The 20975-nt window shown below is 40.8% G+C and overlaps 1 protein-coding gene across 2 annotated transcripts in view; it reads right to left on the minus strand.

The window, feature by feature from the left end:
- ytr (U4/U6.U5 small nuclear ribonucleoprotein 27 kDa protein yantar) overlaps positions 1 to 20975 on the minus strand; it is a 50814-nt gene that overhangs the window by 22603 nt on the left and 7236 nt on the right. The gene's annotated exons all lie outside the window — the stretch shown is intronic.

The raw sequence follows: 20975 nt of genomic DNA on the forward strand, positions 1-20975 counted from the left end.
ATTCCAGTCACACTGTTTTCTTTGTTTGTTTTTTTTTTTGTTTTTTTTTATAGTGTGAACACGCTTCAAACAGACCAGCAGGTAGTCATTGTTTACGTCACCTTCCTTCTTACTACTGTGAGCATCACCAGAATTTTCTTCACACAATGCTTCATCACTAAAATCGCTGCCTTCAGAACCACAGAATAAAACATCATCCAGGAATTTTTTTTATTATTAGTAACAAATACATCGCAATTGGGAAATATCCTATACTACTAGTTAAACACTCTAAATCCAGCAACAGCTTATACAAATTCACATACACTTAAGTATTTCCAGTGCTTAATACTACGGCTTACAATACTATATGTTACTTAACATTACAACACCATTATATACAAATTCACATGAACCTTAAGTATTTCAAAATTTTACACTATGACTTATGGTAGACTGAGCGGCCCAATTATGATTTATTATCTCAGCATTGTAAATACAGCACATTCATGTACAAGTTCACACATACCTTAAATAATTCAGATGCCTTAATACTACAATTTACAGTGCATTGAAATATGATACCATCACATAGAAATTTAAACACAATTTACAGAATGCTGGAATCTATTCTTGAAGCATCTTACATTTTTGGGAAAAGGCTCCAAGACAGCTGCAGTGATCAATTCCCTGATTTACGAATGAATATTTTCCATAGTTTTCTGCGATGTACCTTTTACTTTATGCGGATGATCTGTCCTGATTATGTAACAGGGCTTTTCTAGTCGACTTTTCAACTCTCCCCACGCTGGCTTATTTATGTAAGCACATGGCACGTAATGTATTTGTTTCCTTCTAGTCCGCAGTGTCTCCCACGCAAGTTTTTCTATCATACTTGTCACGCTACTTCTAGGATTACAATCATGAAGCATAAATCTTGCAGCCTTTCGCTGTTCCATCTCAAGTTCCTTAACGGGTCCCGTTTGGTATGGATCCCATATGGTTGCTCCATATTCCAGGACTGGCCTAATAAATAATATATAGCCCTGCGCCTTCACCCGGGAACTGCTGTCCTTTAACACTCTCATCACAAAGTGTAAGGACTTGCATGGTTTGGTAATTACACTTCCTACGTGGGTGTCCCATTTTAGATCTCTCTTTATGTGGATTTCTAGGTACTTGCATGAATCACTCTCAACCAGAACATCCGATCCAAGACAATATTGAAAGTCCTCTTGCCTATATTTCTTTACCATTCTTATGAGACTGCATCTTCGAGAATGTATTTTCATTTTGTTATTGAGTGCTCACTTATGGCGTATATTTATATCGGCTTGTAGTAACTTATTATCGTTAGCATTTGAATTTTTCTGTATATTATGCAGTCGTCCACAAACAATCTGCATTCACTTTGAATTTAGTTAGGAAGATCATTGATAAATGCCGTAAATAGCAGTGGCCCTATAACACTATCCTGTAAATAGCAGCGGCCCTGTAATACTACCGTGTACTACTCCCAACGTTATAGAAACTTTGTCAGAGTTTTACTTCTTATCTTTATCCTCTGCGTGCGGTCTGTCAAAAATTCCTGGATCCAAAGAACCACCCTTTTATCAATGTTTGTCACCAATTTTCGGACCAGAATGTCATTACAATAGCATCAACTTGCACAAATTTGTCTAATGACTCGCTAATATCTTGAAAGAGCGACAACATCTCAACATCTGGCTCTCACAAGAGAAGCCCTTTCTAAAATAGTGTTGACCACCATTAATCCATTTAACTTTTCTCCCATTGTTCTCTTAGATATTCTGAAATGAGATGTTCCATTTGTTTGCATACAATGGACTTACTGTTAATGGGTCTATAGTTGTCAATTAGCAGCCTGTTACCCCCTTTAAAAATTGGGATTACAGTTGCTTTCTTCCAGTCTTCTGGAATTTGCGTATTGTTGAGAGACACAGTAAATAGTACTGTATTTACAAATAGCATAGAATAACTACCTCCCAGTTTCAGAACCTCCCCAGCAATATCATCAGGCCCAGTCTACTTATTTTTCCTTAAGTTCTTAATTCTTTCCTGAATTTTTCTATGGCTAATTTGGAAGAGAGGATAATCAGTGTTATTGATAACGTCTATCGCCAGGCAATTCTGCTCATTAAATACGTTCCCATACTAATGATTTAATTCATTAGCTATTAGTAGATCGTAATTCCCTCACCTTCTTTGGACACTGACACATCATGGCTGGCTCCTTTCCTTTTCCTAACATATAGAGATTTTTCCACCCATTTTCCCCAGAAGAAAGTTATGCCTTTCATATATTTGTCATGTGCAGTTTTCTTTTCAGAGGAGAGTTACTTGAACAGCTTGTGAAACCTATTAATATGCTCCAAACTAAATTGCCTTTTGTTGTATATTTCCCTTTTAAGGCTCCTAATTTTACTATTGTAGTATTTGGGATCTGGATTCCGTTTTAGTAATTTAAGGGGCACAAACTGCTCAACAGCCCTATTAAGAATATTAACAAAATTATCCCACATTACGTTTATGTGCCCACCTTGTGATGCCCAGCTGGGAAATATTTGCCGTACAAACTCTTGGAATTTAAAGGGGTCAGCTTTACTATATCGGTACACTTTTACCTTCTCCTCATTATCTAGTTTAGTGTTTAATATTTAATTCTGCAGCAGAGTGGCCGCTAATTTCTGGTGCTGCCATACAACTAATGTGTAAGTCATCGGGTCTTACAAGATAAACATCTAAAGTGTTGTTCCCTCTAGTAGGAAAGTCTACTACTTGGGTAAATCCACCATCCCTAATTAGCTTGTTTACCATGACCTGACTGTAGTCCCTTCCCGTAGTCTTGCCAGACCAGTTTATGTCCGGAAGATTTAGGTCACCTGCAATTATAAAACTTTTTTGCCTGTACACGTAACATTGTACATCCTACCGAGTACCGAGAGGTTGTTACCAGGCGCCCTATATATTCCTATTATTTGAATGGGGTTGGCATTCCCTTGATCCATGATTTACACACACACAGCATTTTGTGATGCTCATTAACCCATTTTAAACAACTACCTATGTTCTTTCGCACACATATAAATACTTTACCTCCTCTAGACTCTGTCCCTTCTACATATAATGAAATCACCCTGATTTACTTACTCACCATTTACATTTCTTATCTTGTCTTGATATTACGCCAACTACACCTTTTCTAGAAAACAAGGGAATGAGCCATACGTTCACATGGGAATGTGAAGGGTGGTAGATATCTTTTTCTGAGGAATCTGTCCAAGGAACCCATGATTTCATCCTAACAAGTACTCCCGAAAGTGAGAGTGGTGAACTCTCAAGATGTCTTTGATGAAGAACGGTAGAACGACAAGCAGAGATGGAGACTGATGATCTGTAAACCAATTCAACATCAAATGTGAGCAAAGATACCACAAAGAAACTGTTGTTTCTCGACTAAGACACGTGTTAAGTTAGGGAATTTCCAAAGTCTACAGTCAATTCAGAATGTACACAACAGACATCTAGTGGTTAGGATTTGAACAGCAGGCATTTATACTAAGCAATGCTAGCGCTGCGAGCTGGACTTGTAAAAACTATTCATACGGTATAACTACTGTGTTCAACCAAAGCCCGTCAGATGGGAATGTGAAGGGTGTTGGATATCTTTTTCTAAAGAATCTGCCCAAGGAACCGAGGATTCCATCCTAACAAGTACTCCCGACTGGGTTATGACTATAAAGAAACACATTCTATATCTCTGATAATTGAGCACCTTAACTTGTTCCTTGTGTATTAACGAACACCATTAAACAGCACCTACAAGTAAAATGGCTGGCCCCGTGGTGTACGGGTAGCGTGCTTGCCTCTCGCCCGGAGGCCCCGGGTTCGATTCCCGGCCAGGTTATGGATTTTTCTCTCGGCCTGAGGGCTGGCTCGAGGTCCACTCAGCCTAAGTGATTAGAATTAAGGAGCTATCTCACGGTGAGATGGCGGCCCCAGTCTCGAAAGCCCAGAATAACAGCCGAGAGGGTGCTTCATGCTGACCACACGACCCCTCGTAATCTGCAGACCTATGGGCTGAGCAGCGGCCGCTGGACAGGCCAAGGCCCTTTCAAGGGCGTTAAGTGCCATGGGGTTTGGTTTTGGTTTTACAAGTAAAATGACACCAAGAATGAGAGGAATAAGGATCCCACAGTTGATGCTTGAAATAGAGGTTAGAGGGAAAAGAGTAAGAAGTAGATCCACGAAATGATGGAGAGAACAAATTGAATAAGACCTGAGGAAAAAGAGTGGTAAACTCTGACTCTCAAAACGTCTTTGATGAAGAATGGGAAAAGACAAACAGACGTGGAGATCGACGATTCATAACCCAATCCAATATCAAATTGGACAAAGGGAAAGATGACGATGATTATGATATAAGTAAATTGGCACCAATACAATTCTTAACTCTAACCACAGTGCTCCAGGGAATTTTTCCAGCAGCGAGCCTAGTTAAGATCTCCTGTTAGAGAAGGCATTAAGTTACCAGCAAAATACTGCTCATAGCATTTAAACCATCAATTCATAGTTTTCTTTTTACTTTGGCTTTTATAAATGCCCTTAGTATTTATACCAACCAAGACACTGAAAACCACTCAGGACTAGGAAATACTGGAAGGCACCAAGCAAAATACAGACAATTTTAAGTATCTGAGAAATTTTATAACAGGAAGAAGCAGAAACAGTGAGGGGGATGAGGAAGACCTACCTTGCAACCCGAGAAGTGTACAAAAAGAACAATATATTGTGGAATATTCGCCATTTTGTGCAGCAAGACCAAAGGGAGAGCATTCCAATCTGGCCCCGCCATGAGTGATGTCACTACGTTGGAGCCTCACCCCTCGCCACACAGCGAGCCAATTGACAGAGCTGGCGCACATTGGTCAGACCCTACTGCCGTTACTGTCATTGACCATTACGTCACTGGAAGTATGAGAAAGTATGAGAACCGAGAGCCTTCCATCTCCAGAGGCTTCCACAGGTTTGTAGTGTCCAAAGTCTCTCAAAGGGCTGTCTGGCTATATAAGGTACATGAGACTTGCCAGTAATAGTTTGGTTCAGTTTCAGTGGAGAGTCCAGCTGTGCTGTCGGTGGGTGAGCCAGTGTGTGTGAGTGAGTGTCACTGTGGATGTTGACAGCCTGAGGTTGAGGAGACATGTCTGTGGAATTGAGCGTTTGTTCTGCCTATCTGTTATCGTGGAGTTGTCTCTCGGGCCTGTTGCTGCGAGTGAACGTTGTGTCTCTGGTGCAGCACAGAAGAGATCACACGACATCGGCATGGAACAGTGAACAAAGTTCTTCTGTGAGTACGGACAGTGCACATCGTACTAAGCTGGAGACTGTCGTGAACCGAGGCCTGCTATAGCAGCAGTGAGAGTAACTGTGGGACTGAGTGAGACTGGAAGTGTTAGTGACTGAAAACTGAGTGTGAACTAGTGTGACCACAGCTGGTCCGTGTTTCGATAGCTCTACACTCCGACCGGCCAATCGAGTGAGAACAGAGTGCCAACTGTGTAATTGTGTGTTCTGTACTGTGTTGTGTAAGTTGTGGTCCTGGTATGCCCGTGTATTAGTTTGTAAAATTAAGCAGTTACATAAAAAAAATATAAGTTCTACCAGTGGTAATCTACCCCGTCAACAAGTAACAATATCGACGTATATGAAGACCAGACACAAGGCAATGGTGCGGGATGTGGTATGGTATGTATCCGAAACTATGACACTAGGAAGACATGGGGCAGAATGACTGAAGAAAGAAGGAAAATCCTGAGGAAGATACTGGGATCAAACAGAGGAGGTGAAGGTTGGGACCAAAGATCAAGGAAAGAACTGTCCTGGAGCACGAGAATTATCTCAAAGTCTTAAAAGAGCAAGATTGGATGGTCATGGACAGAATGACCAGAAGGGTATGCGAGACAATGAGCAAGACAAAAGACACGAACCATATGGGTTGTCTGGACTGAGGTGGAGATCAGGGTGGAAATATATACCAATCAATATACCAGAGCTGAACAACAGAGAAAGGTACAAGAAAATACCAATGGGGGAGCTAAGAGAAGAGGATACTGAAAATTTCAGCTGAAGAACGGGAGAGGAGGGGAAGGATGTTCTAGTTGCATTTGTTGTTGACCTTGTCTCAGCCTCCCCTCCAGTATCTTTCCGGCCATACTGGAGAGATAAATTGCTGGATAGTTTGCACAGTCCAGAGTGCTGCCCTTCTTATGGATAGGAACAGCAATGATGCTCTCCCAATCCTTTGGAATCTTCTGAATGCTTCATGCCTGTTGGCATATCCTCGTCATCCATTTCACTGCAATGGGTTGGGATATAGTACCATATCTGAAGTACTTATTTGATTATTGTTTGGTCAGAGGTGAATGGAGAGTTGCTATAGTGGCCCCTGTGTATGAAGGGTGATAGACATAAAGCTGAAAATTACAGTTTGACATGCATTGTATGTAAGCTTTGGGAAGGCATTCTTTCTGATTATATTAGACATGTTTGTGAAATTAATAACTGGTTCGATAGAAGGCAGTTCGGTTTTAGGAAAGGTTATTCCACTGAAGCTCAACTTGTAGGATTCCAGCAAGATATAGCAGATATCTTGGATTCTGGAGATCAAATGGACTGTATCGCGATTGATCTGTCTAAAGCATTTGATAGGGTGGATCATGGGAGACTACTGGCAAAAATGAGTGCAATTGGACTAGACAAAAGAGTGATTGAATGGGTTGTTATATTTCTAGAAAATAGATCTCAGAATTAGAGTAGGTGAAGCTTTATCTGACCCTGTAATAATTAAGAGAGGAATTCCTCAAGGCAGTATTATCAGACCTTTATGTTTTCTTATATATATAAATGATATGAGTAAAGGAGTTGAATCAGAGGAAGGCTTTTTGCGGATGATGTTATTCTCTATAGAGTAATAAATAAGTTACAAGATTGTGGGCAACTGCAACGTGACATCGAAAATGTTGTGAGATGGACAGCAGGCAATGGTATGTTGATAAACGGGGTTAAAAGTCAGGTTGTGAGTTTCACAAATAGGAAAAGTCCTCTCAGTTTTAATTACTGCGTTCATGGGGTGAAAGTTACTTTTGGGGATCATTGCAAGTATCTAGGTGTTAATATAAGGAAAGATCTTCATTGGGGTAATCACAAAAATGGGATTGTAAATAAAGGGTAAAGATCTCTGCACATGGTTATGAGGGTGTTTAGGGGTTGTAGTAAGGATGTAAAGGAGAGGGCATATAAGTCTCTGGTAAGACCCCAACTAGAGTATGGTTCCAGTGTATGGGACCCTCACCAGGATTACCTGATTCAAGAACTGGAAAAAATCTAAAGAAAAGCAGCTCGGTTTGTTCTGGGTGATTTCCGACAAAAGAGTAGTGTTACAAAAATGTTGTAAAGTTTGGGCTGGGAAGAATTGAGAGAAAGAAGGAGAGCTGCTCGACTAAGTGGTATGTTTAACAACAATAAAGGTGTTTTAATTTAATCCACCAATTCAATACTTTTATTTCCACTATCTATCTATCTATCTATCTATCTATCAGTATCTACTGACATTTCCTGGCAAGGTTTCAGCCAATAGTATTACCTACCGGTGCTAAGGGCCAGTTACAATTTTTCAACTGATGCTTCTGTCTCACTTCATGCTGACGAATTTCATCAGCAACCTTGGACATATTGTATTTATAACAATCATGTTTATGTTTGTGCTCATGCCCTCATGTCGTTGGCTTTATATTATTACCACTTTGGTTTTCCAATAACATTTTAAATGAACTGTTTTAATTGGAATTTTAATGGAAGAAGTTTTAGTCTCAGACAAGATTATAGTTTAATCATTGACAGTGTTTCCATTAGCATCTTTATATATTGTTTCATTTTTCACATTTTTATGTCCCAAATTTTAATAATTGGCTAAACTTTTAGCTTCCACTTTTGATTATTGTTTTTAAGCTGAGGGCAAAACATGTCCCATTTAACTGTGAGTCTATTTATGTAACCACTATAAGTGGAAATACACTGACTGACAGTGACAATGCAACACCAAGGAGGAGTGGTTCGAAAGGGATGAAAGTTGGGGAAAAAACAGAGACGGCACGGATGAATAATTGATGTTTATTTCAAACCGATATGCAGGTTACACAATGCGCACAGCATCGACTCAGTAGGATGCAGGACCACCGCGAGCGGCGATGCACGCAGAAACACGTCGAGGTACAGAGGCAATAAGAGTGCGGATGGTGTCCTGAGGGATGGTTCTCCATTCTCTGTCAACCATTTGCCACAGTTGGTCGTCCGTACGAGGCTGGGGCAGAGTTTGCAAACGGCGTCCAATGAGATCCCACACATGTTCGATTGGTGAGAGATCCGGAGAGTACGCTGGCCACGGAAGCATCTGTACACCTCGTAGAGCCTGTTGGGAGATGCGAGCAGTGTGTGGGCGGGCATTATCCTGCTGAAACAGAGCATTGGGTAGCCCCTGAAGGTACGGGAGTGCCACCGGCCGCAGCACATGCTGCACGGAGCGGTGGGCATTTAACGTGCCTTGAAAACGCACTAGAGGTGATGTGGAATCATACGCAATAGCGCCCCAAACCATGATGCCGCGTTGTCTAGCGGTAGGGCGCTCCACAGTTACTGCCGGATTTGACCTTTCTCCACGCCGACGCCACACTCGTCTGCGGTGACTATCACTGACAGAACAGAAGCGTGACTCATCGGAGAACACGACGTTCCGCCATTCCCTCATCCAAGTCGCTCTAGCCCGGCACCATGCCAGGCGTGCACGTCTATGCTGTGGAGTCAATGGTAGTCTTCTGAGCGGACGCCAGGAGTGCAGGCCTCCTTCAACCAATTGACGGGAAATTGTTCTGGTCGATATTGGAACAGCCAGGGTGTCTTGCACATGCTGAAGAATGGCGGTTGACGTGGCGTGCGGGGCTGCCACCGCTTGGCGGCGGATGCGCCGATCCTCGCGTGCTGACGTCACTCGAGCTGCGCCTGGACCCCTCGCACGTGCCACATGTCCCTGCGCCAACCATCTTCGCCACAGGCGCTGCACCGTGGACACATCCCTATGGGTATCGGCTGCGATTTGACGAAGCGACCAACCTGCCCTTCTCAGCCCGATCACCATACCCCTCGTAAAGTCGTCTGTCTGCTGGAAATGCCTCCGTTGACGGCGGCCTGGCATTCTTAGCTATACACGTGTCCTGTGGCACACGACAACACGTTCTACAATGACTGTCGGCTGAGAAATCACGGTACGAAGTGGGCCATTCGCCAACGCCGTGTCCCATTTATCGTTCGCTACGTGCGCAGCACAGCGGCGCATTTCACATCATGAGCATACCTGAGTGACGTCAGTCTACCCTGCAATTGGCATAAAGTTCTGACCACTCCTTCTTGGTGTTGCATTTGCTCTGTCAGTCAGTGTAAAAGTATTGAATAGGTGGATTAAATTAAAACACCTTTATTGTTGTTGAACTGTAAATTTTCAATATGGACCAAAAATGAGATTTATAACATGTAAGTGGTATGTTCCGAGCTGTCAGCGGAGAAATGGCGTGGAATGACATTAGTAGACGAATAAGTTTGAGTGGCGTTTATAAAAGTAGGAAAGATCACAATATGAAGATAAAGTTGGAATTCAAGAGGACAAACTGGGGCAAATATTCATTTATAGGAAGGGAAGTTAGGGATTGGAATATCTTACCAAGGGAGATGTTCAATAAATTTCCAAATTCTTTGAAATCATTTAGGAAAAGGCTAGGAAAACAATAGATAGGGAATCTGCCACCTGGGCGACTGCCATAACTGCAGATCAGTATTGATTGATTGATACTTCATCAATTCCAGTGAAATTCCATCCCAACCAGCTGCCTTGCCCACCTTGATTTCAGTTACAGCCTCTCTTACCTCACTCTGCATAACTGTCTCCCCTTCTTTTAGTTCTTCTTCTGGCCTGTTACCAGCGTCGTCTTGTGAATTCTGGTCTGCGCGGAACACATCCTCATAGTACGTGCTCCATCCCATGGCCTCGTTTGGATCTTCTGGTTCCTGTCTTACCTTCCCTGACTTCCTCAGTCCACCACGTTGTTAGTTTCCTTCATGTGTTTACTGTAGTTTTCCCACAGACCTCTTCTGCTACTTTGATAATATTCGTTCAACCTCTCTCAGGTTCTTCTCTTTCTGTTTGCTGAAGTTTTCCCCCCAACTTCTGAACATAATTCTGCCTTACCTCTTCTTCTCTAAAAGCAGAAATTCTTATTTTCTCAAATCGAAGATGAGAGGGTGTGGGTGTAGTCTTGAACCTTGTTTTCATAACCAGAAGCCGATGTTCTGTACTCATCTCTGCACTGCGGAAGACCCTTATATCTAGTGCTGCATAAGTCATGTTCTTAGTGTAACAAAAGTAGTCAATGCAACTCTTTGCTCCTCGGCCTACTGCCTCAAAGTTATTTTATGGATACTTTTCTGGGGGGAAAAGGTGTTGCCAATCCTTAGCTCATTATCAATACAGAATTCCAACATTCTTTCACCATTGGTATTGATGGTACGTTATGCTCCATGTTGGCCCACACATCCATGTCCTCGACGTAACCTATTTCCAATCCTAGCATTCCAGTCCCCCATCACAATAACATGTCTACTTCTTTCCCTGGCTTTGTCTATAGCTTTTTGCATTTGAACATAAAATTGCTCCTTATCTACTTCTTGCATATCTTCAGTGGGGGCATAGATCTGCACTAGCATAATACTTTCTTCTACTTCCACATCCACTGTGATAAGTCTGGAGTTAATTGATTACCATCCTGTCACTTTGTTTTCCACTGCTTCGGATATAATGGCCACTCCTTTTGCCCGTTCATTCCTGCTGACTCCTGAATATCTCATTAAATGTCCCTTATCCAAATTTATTTGGCCATTACCTTTTCTCTTGGTTTCACTGAATCCAAGTATGGCAAGCTTGTACTTTTCCATTTCTTAGACTATTTCTACCTCCTTCCCCGACAGCAAGGTCACATTCCAAGTACCAGTTCTCATATACCTTTTCGTGCCAGGTTGTTGCCTTGTTATCTGCTGGCTACTCACGTGTTTCTCTGAATTGTTAATTTTGCTCCACGTGAGTTATTAGCATGCTTAATGACTTGGTTCATGAAGATCACAAAGAGAAGAGGGCTCAAGCTGTCACCCTGCTTTACTCCCTTTGCCATTTCAAATTTCCTGGAGCATTCACCAGCTACTCTCACCACTCCTTGGACTCTACTGTACATGCTCCTAATGCTGCATAAGAGAGTCTTGGTTACCTTTCGTCTTCAAGTGCTGCCCAAACCTGTTTCCTGGGGACAGAGTCAAATGCGGCCTTTAGGTCTAGTATGCGAGAGTATATCTTTCCCTCGACTAAGTCGTTTTTCTATAACGGTTCTTAGTGTGTATATATGGTCGTGTGTTTGTCGACTTGGCCTGAAAGCACACTGTTCTTCTTCCAACTTGTCTCATTAAGCAGAGTAAAAGAAGAACTTAAAGAATTAAGGTTAGCAACTGGAACATGAGACCAATATATGTCCAATCCTTGGTCTATGCAGACTGGGAAAGAGGATCTCCAACAAGCTCTTACTGAATGGACTTATGCCTTCCAGGACCGTGGGATGGAAGTGAATGCGAGCAAAACCAAGGTCATGCAGTTCACCAAAGGAGAAAAAGTACAGCTTCAGATCAAGTGGAACAATGAGGATATTGAGCAAGTAGAACAAATTGAGTATCTGGGCACCATTTTCAGAGAGGATGGAAAATTAGACGCAGAAATAAACAACAGAATTAGAAAAGCTAATCAAGTTTACTATGGTATAAACAACACAATCATAGGGAAGAAAGAAATTATTAGAAACACAAAAATGCGGGTATACCATGCCGTGTTCCTGCCAACCCTCCTGTATGGTGCAGAGAGTTGGACAGTGCTGGAGAGCCATTTGGCTGCCGCTGAGATGAGATATTTGTGGAAAGTTGCCGGGAAAACACGAAGAGACCATATTAGAAACACCACAGTGAGAGATGAGCTTCAGCAGGAGTCAATAATGGATGTCATTGAGAGGAGAGGATTGGGCTGGATTGGTCACCTAGAAATAATGGAAGATAAAAGGTAAGACAAGCAGGTGTTGCGAGCCAGACCAACAGGAAGAACACGAGGGAGGCCACGGAATGAATGGGAGGAGTACATCATGGGACTGATCAGGAAGCGAGGGAAGATCCTGGGTGAGGTTCAGAGAATGGCACATGACAGAAGAAACTTTAGTAAATGGCTGAAATGTCCTGACGCCTAACGGCTCAAAGGGAAAGAAGGAGAAGAAGAGTTTTCCCTAAACAGCTAAATGCTTCAAAATGATATAGAAATCAACCATGATCAGAAACTGTGAAATAAAAATTTCAGTAACAGTTTCATCTGCTACCTCACTAGTCATTTCTATCACTTCCAGTATCTTTTTTGGTCACTGGTGATCTGTTCTGCATCATCTGAACCAGTCTCCATTCCTTTTAAAGTTACACGTCACCTTTATTTAAAACCTTATTTCCACTACTTCCAGATTCATCACTTGTGTACCTTGTATACATTTAACTGTTCCAATGGGTATTCAAGAGAAGAAATTACTTTCACTGGCTGAATAATTAGAGTTCAATAATATAAACTTCTATAACTCTGCAAAAGCCTCTTTCTCAGCAATAAACTGAAGCACAGAATCAACATCCCATGATAGACCAAACAATAATTGACTAAATGGCATCATGAAAAAAAAAAAAAGTGCATGGTATTTTATACACATAGACACACAGGTAGCAATACGTAGCCTAGTTCACTAAAGATCAGGTTGTGGTTAGAATCATATATGCACATCCCTTAGGGACCTGCAGAATTCAGAGTCAGTTACAGGCACCATACCACTTTATTCATTTCTTGTTCTCTCCTCCCCACAACTCATTAAGATCATGCTTGAAGAATCTCACCCCCTTCTAACATAGGATTCTGGTGGTGGTAGTGGTGGTTGTTTTCAAAATAAACAATCCCATCCTTACTCTACTAAAACCCATTTGAAGCTTGTTAAAATCATCTCGTGCATAATCAATAAATAATTCATAGTGCAATGGTTATAGCGTCCACCATTCCAAATGTGCGGGCTTTGTGACGTCATCCGTATGGCCCATCCGCTTCCACCTCAGCTGCACCACTCATCGACAAGCTAATGCTAGGCCAGTCCCTCATAGAGGCAGAGCGAGATTGGGATGGAAATTATGAGATGATTAATCTGGAGTTTTCTACGACGTAAGGTTTCTGGATGTATCCAACTCCCGGAACATTCTGGAAAGTTTGGTCTTCTTTTATAAGGGCAGCTGACGAATGCGAGCCAGTTCAGTTTGAGCTCAGTCTGAGAGCGATACAGTTCAGTCCTGTGACTGACTGTTGACAGAGTACTCCAGCTGTGCAGCAGGGGAAAACTGAGCATAAAAGCAACGTGGGACATAGGCAGAATATTTCAGTGTTTGAACCAAGTACCTTGTATAGACTTGTGAGAATACTGCGGGCGCATGGGCGGCCACAAATATGGTACAGTGAGTTAATAGTAAACTGCCCAAGGGTACAAGGGCATGTGTATGTGAACCATGTGACTTAACTGTTTAGCCTGTAAATATTGGTCTGCTAGTGCAAGTGAACAGAGAAATTGAGAGAGAGAGAGCTAACGAGTGAACTGTGTAATTGTGCATTATGTACTATGCTCGTTGTTTAAAGGGTCACCGGCCCCTAATGGTACTAAATGAGACAAAATGAAATGACAAATTAAAAAACCCAAAATCCTCCAGTGACCACAATTCAAAACGTGAGGGCAAAGAATGAATGGATGGATATGAATTTAAAACGATCAGTGGAACCGACCCACAGTGCCTCACATGCACAGAAGCTGGCTTAACACAATAGTATTACTGACCAAGGGACTGCCTCTATAGCACGATACTGACGCGATGATCCTTGTAGTTGTCCAAAATCCAAGTCATCGGCCCCTCATAATGGTACTTAGCGCTAGAAAAGTGGAACTATGGTATTTGTCACGTTGCAGTACTAATCAAGAGTAGCATAGACTCGCGGTATTCCACACATGGTGGTACTACTCACAGGTACTGAAATTCGCACATGTATTACAGACCTACTGTGTTTCGCACATTGCGGCGACATTGATAGGCAACGAAAACCTATGGTGTTCATCACCTAAGTGTACTAACCACAGGGACTCTTACTATCCTGTGGTGTTTCTCATATAGTGGGTACTAATCATAGGCAAGCCAGAACCATGGGTTCCATCATCCCATGGTGTCGTTATTATAGTGTTACTAATCACAGGTACTGTAAAAGCCGTCGCGCTCGTGTTTGCTGATAATCACAAACCTATTTAGTACCTAACATAGTGCTACTACGCGCAAGGAAAAGGGACCCATGGTGTTCCCCGCGTGGTGGTACTAATCACAAAGAGTTTCATGGTTCTAATATAATCATCCCTTAGTTGCCCCTTTTAGTCACCTCATACGACAGGCAGGGGATACCGTGGGTGTATTCTTTGTCTGCATCCCCCACCCACACGGGGTTGTGTGTTTGGACCGCGAGAAGTATTTTATTTCCCTCAAGTCCGCCGGCAAGACGGTTACGACCCTCCTATCCACCACCTGGGAGTATCGCCTCTCCCCCTGCTACGCCAGCGTAGTAGGTTCGTGGCGTTATGTACTATGAACGTAAGTTGTGATCTTTGTATGCCCGTTTTAATGTGTAGTTTAAAGAATTACTTAATAATTTTTAGAAGCAGAATGCTACCAGTTTCTGTGCTTATTAATCTACCCCGCAAACTCATTACAATATCATAACATAACACTGAATCCCAGATCGCTTACTGGAATCACATTTGGATTCCCATCACTCACAACAAAGGTCTAAGATTGATTTGTTATAAACATCGTAAGCAGATTGCTCGTCTTATTTGCTAGGATAATCTAGTCCAAGCTGCCCGCTCCGACTACATGGTTCCTGGAATCTCAATTCTCAGGACCAAATAACATTAGCTGCTGTTGACAAGATAGCCATCATACGAGATCGGTCTTATGTCAACAAGAGGGGACAATAGGGCACCCAAGAACTGGTACCACAAGTGAGAATCATGGACGACTTCTCCAATAGGTGTTCCAATCCCCAAAGCATAACCTATGACTATCATTGCTAAAACTTGATTTTAGCGAAAGGTCTATTGACGGATGTTTAAAGAGCTGGGTGGACTTATGTACTGCGTTCAAGTTGCTCAGTGCCTAAGAGAAAGGGATGAGTGAGCCCAATTACAGAACTTCCATGATGTACAAGGATGCAGATTTCTTCTGCAACACCAGGTTTTCAGATGTAGACCTTATTAACTTTGATGGCAACCAACAAAAGCAACATTTTTCTTTAGGGTTTGAATGGCCTGATGTCTTTATACAGAAACCACTACACAGTGTGCAGCTTACAATTTAGCACACCACATCTGGTCATGGAAGACTGTGCGCTTATTTTGTTCAGAATGCTGCAGAGAATCCATAAACAGTTAAACAGGTAGTCTACAGCAGGGCTGGAAAAATCCCAGGCACCAGTCGCCATGGCGACGAAAAGAAATGTGTAGGCACCTAACATTTTCAAATTATGAACGCTAAATTCCAATATGAAGAAAATCAATATTTTTGGAATTTATTTCTACTCTGAAAATAGCAACTTATACAACATTACTTTGGTGGAACTTAAAATAACTCGACAAAAAATTTGTTCCTAAGGTGTTTTGTTTGTCGTCTCTAGTGTATCTAATTACAGAGATTATTAGGTTTAGAAGCAGTTACATCTGAACACTGACTTGAATCATGAGTGTCCGATAGGCCTATATCTTGTGATCACACATAACCACTATATCGACAAGTTAAACCTTCACTTTTCGCCGGCTTTGGTGCCAGATTTTCTCCAATATGTTCTTTGTGTACTGTACTATTACGTAATAAGAAATGCTCGGGGCTTAGTACATTTGGGCCCATTAAATCAAGTGTCTAGAGGAGTGAATGTGATTTAATAGTGATTATTGTTTAAGATTTGACCCACCCTGGTCTACTGAGTACTCATTCGTGCTAGATTTTCACCGGCTTTGTTGTGCCAGAAACTTACCTCTCCAACGACAGTGGATGTAGCAAGATGGAGCTACAACCCACACCGCGGGGTAGTTTTTTTAATTTACTAGTTGCTTTACGTCGCACCAAAACACATAGGCCTTATAATTACAAAGGGGATAGAAAAGGGCTAGGAGTGAGAAGGAAGCGGCCGTGGCCATTTTCAGAGTTGCCAACAGTGGGGTTCGAACCCACTTACCCTTCTGCAACGACACTATGGAGATAGCCTAATTTCATGCAGAACTCCATTTCCGTATCCCTTGTGCTCTCTGGATCTCACGGCCTCAGAGGCCTACACGAGGCATGTTGAAAAAAATCAGTTTTCAAGACCTGCAAACATCCTGGAATTACAAGAGAAGATAACATCATTTTTTATGTCCTTACGGCAACCTCTGTTCATCAACAAGTTCAATAATCTTCAGAAACGTTATGAACAACGTGTGGCTTGTGATGATACTCTTTCTCTTGTCCACACTTTGTACCCATCACCAAAAGTTTTCAAGCGAGAAAGGGTTATAGGAAGATAAAGATATATTATGATAATCATTACCTCAGACAGTAATACATTTGACTAGGGCCTGGATTCATATGCACTAAAAACTCCAAAAATATGCATGCACATGTGCACGAAAAATGTTGAAAATATGCACTAAAAATAAAACAAAATACACTTACCAAATGTATTATTAAATTTTAACTCAGTGTTAAACTGACAAACATGTTTCATTCCTTGCAAAATGATACATGGCAGTAGGTTATCAAGAATTTTTTCAGTGTTTTCAGGGGTCAATGACTTTGTTGTTGGGCAGAATTAATTTATACGTTGAAAATGAACGTTCTACTTCGACAGACGTAACTGGGCAATACTTGTACCTGGCACTGACTGCTCAGAACATTCTTCTGGCAAAGACTGCCTGATTCCACTTATATAGTTGCTTTTGGATTGAATCTTCTTCTGTCCTGGGTTTGAGTCCAACATCCCACTGAATTTCCTTTTAACCTTTTCTCCAGTTTCACCAGGGACACCATTTAAAGAACAAATGGTGTTTTGAATTAACTGAAGGGTTTTTGTGTAGGGGTGCACCATGAGTTTCTAGGTCCTTAATCACCTTCGAAAATGATAAATAATGCACATGGATGAAACTGATATCTTTATATACAGTTTCAGATTCAAATGCACACTTTGCTTGATGAGCACACGCAGTATGACTATCTATATATATAAAATAAGAGTTTTGTCTGTACATTGCTCAGAATTTGAAAATAATGGTATTTCTGTATCGGTCATGTCCATAGTAACAAGAAAATGCACTTTTTACTTTTCCGTAATTTCTGTCTGTCTGTCTGTATGTATGTACACGCATCACGAGAAAACGGTTGAAGAGAATTTAATGAAAATTGGTATGTGAAGTCGGGGGATGAGCCTCTACAATCTAGGCTATAAATCATTTCACTCACGCTGAATGAAATGGTAGTTTAGGGGAAGGCCTAAAATTGAATTCTCAACTATTAATGTTATTAGTGGTCTAATGAAAATCGGTATGTGAAGTCGGGGGATGTGCCTCTACAATCAAGGCTATAAATCATTTTACTCACACTGAGTGAAATGGTAGTTTAGGGGAAGGCCAAAAATAGAATTCTCAACTATTTATGTTATTAGTGGTCGTATTTTAAAGAAAATGGGTATGCAAAGTTGGGAAATAAATTGCTACAATCTAGGCTGTCAATAATTGTATTCACACTGAGAAAAATGATAGTTTAGGGGAAGGCCTAAAATTTAATTCTCAAATATTGTTGTTATTAGTAGTCCTATCTTGATGAAAATCGGTATGCAAAGTCAGGAAATAAGTCACTATAGTCTAGGCTGTAAATTATTTTATTCACGCTGAGTGAAATGGTAGTTTAGGGGAAGGCCTAAAATGTAATTCTCAAATATTTCTTATTAGAGGTGTATTACATAAAATCAGCTTCATGGTCCGTATCGCACTTCAATAGATTCACAATTAAGTATTTATTTTCCACCTAGTCGATACAATGATTGCTTAAGGCAATTTTTAATGGTCAAAAGTGGTACATGTTTCGTATATTATCAACATCTTCAGCCACATAACACTGTTTAGATGAAAAATGTATAAAATTGACAAAGTAATGCTTTAGAGGAAGTGTCCTTATGTTAATTTTAAGGACACTTCCTCTAAAGCATTACTTTGTCAATTTTATACATTTTTCATCTAAACAGTGTTATGTGGCTGAAGATGTTGATAATATACGAAACATGTACCACTTTTGACCATTAAAAATTGCCTTAAGCAATCATTGTATCGACTAGGTGGAAAATAAATACTTAATTGTGAATATATTAGAGGTGTAATCGATGAATGCTACATAACTAAGGTTACATAGTATTAAATTTCCTATTATTCATGTCTTATACATTGTTACCATACTGGCTATGATCACAAAGATATTCATGAATTTGGATTTTTGTTACTAAGTCCATATCAGCGCCGAGTAACGAGAAAATGGGTAAACGGAAGATAGGAAAAACTAGAAAGGTTCCACCTTTTCAATACAAAAATGTTATAGGTTTATTTATAACATGTATTTGCACTTGGGACTAGTTTCGACGCTGTGTTGGCGTCATCATCAGCCAAAAAATGGGAAAATAGGCCAGTGTGTAGGCATTCATATTACACAAGGTGTTACATTAAACAATACAAATCTTGCAAGGAGATAAAAACATGGATGAATATAGAAACAAATGAATCGTTGAGAAAGCAAAAGTTATACATGTTAAAAAATAACCTTGACCACACATCTTGCAGTGCGAAAATATTCTTCTTGAATGATTCCTGAGTATAAAACACACGCGCACACATTTCTGAAGAGCCAGCAGGCAGGACAAAGTAAAGTGAAACCTTAAGAGATCTTCTGAGAAGAGTTCATCATTTTTCTATGTTCCGATTAAATAATGAAGTCTCCCTTGAGTTCCTGATAAACATACACAACAGGAAATTCTCCTTCACTCTCAACAATAGCTATAAAGACCAACGGTAAATTTCATTTTTCAAAGACGTGAAGGCATGATCTTGAACGTGATGTAACTCCTTTCATTTAACCCATTTTTTACACTAGGTGTTACATTAAATAATATATCTCACGAGGAGATAAAAACAGGGACGAATGTAGAAACACATGCACCGTTGAGAGAGCAAAAGTTGTACATATTAAAAATAAGCTTAAACACATAACTTGCAGTGCGAAAATATTTGAATTTGAAAGATTCTTGAATAAAAGACGCACGCGCACACACTTCTAAAGAGCCAGCAGGCAGGAAAAAGTAAGGTGAAACCTTAAGAGTTCTTCTGAGAAGAGTTCATCATACTTTCAATGTTCCGACTAACTAATGAAGTCTCGTTTGAGTTCCTGATAAACATACACAACAGGAAATTAAACAATATACATCTTACAAGGAGATAAAAACAGGGAAAGTTATACATATTAAAAATAGTCTTAACCACACGTCTTGTAGTGTGAAAATATTCGTCTTGAATGATTCCTGAATACAAAACACACGCGCATACAATTCCGAAGAGCCAGCAGGCAGGAAAAAGTAAGGTGAAAACTTTAAGAGTTCTTCTGAGAAGAGTTCATCATTTTTTCTATGTTCCGACTAGCTAATGAAATCTCCCTTGAGTTCCTGATAAACATATACAACAGGAAATTCTCCTTCACTTTCAACAATAGCTATAAAGACCAACGGTAAATTTCATTTTAAATATTGTGCAGAGACGTGAAAGCATGATTATGAACATGATATAACTCCTTCATTTAACCCAATTTTTACACAAGGTGTTACATTAAACAATACACATCTTACGAGGAGATGAAAACAGGGCCGAATGTAGAAACAAATGCATCGTAATGCATATTAAAAATGAGCTTAACCACACAACTTGCAGTGCGAAAATATTAGCCTTGAATGATACCTGAATATAAAAACGCACGCGCACACATTTCTAAAGAGCCAGCAGGCAGGAAAGAGTAAGGTGAAACCTTAAGAGTTCTTCTGAGAAGAGTTGTATTTTAAATACTGTGTAGAGATGTGAAAGGATGATCTTGAACATGATATAACTTCTTCATTTAACCACCTATGAAAGTCTCTCTCTCTATATTACATAGCTTCAATAACAACCATTCTGTAGATGCACAAAATAATCTTGTAATCTTCACAGGTCCGGTATTCAGCTCGACAGGAATATAAAATTGGTATTCAGGGATACGTTTTTGAGAGTTTGGAGGTTGACTGTGCCAGTATTTGTGGTGTATTGTTGCAGCATTACGTGTAGGGGGGGGGGCAGGTTTCTGTGATGTTTATTGCGGGACATGAGGCGGAAAAGCTATGTCGCGAGATGAAGAAGACAACACGCTCTGTTTCTACGGAATACCATCTTCAGCGCTGCCGACAATGGGGTTCGAATCCACTATCTCTCGGATGCAAGCTCACAGCTGCGCACCGCTAACCACAGGGTCAACTCGCCCAGTCGTACAGAGTGTAACAGCCTGCCTGAATATTGATGGGAAGTAGCTGGGGAGTTAGATAACTTTCTTCTTTAGCATGCCACTCCCCTGGTTTATAAATTTTCTGATACTACTGGTACGTAACACACTGGATCATCATAGCATTCGGGCTATTCAATCCCTAC

This window comes from Anabrus simplex, chromosome 5 (assembly GCF_040414725.1).
Source record: "Anabrus simplex isolate iqAnaSimp1 chromosome 5, ASM4041472v1, whole genome shotgun sequence".
NCBI classification, from domain to species: Eukaryota; Metazoa; Arthropoda; class Insecta; order Orthoptera; family Tettigoniidae; genus Anabrus; species Anabrus simplex.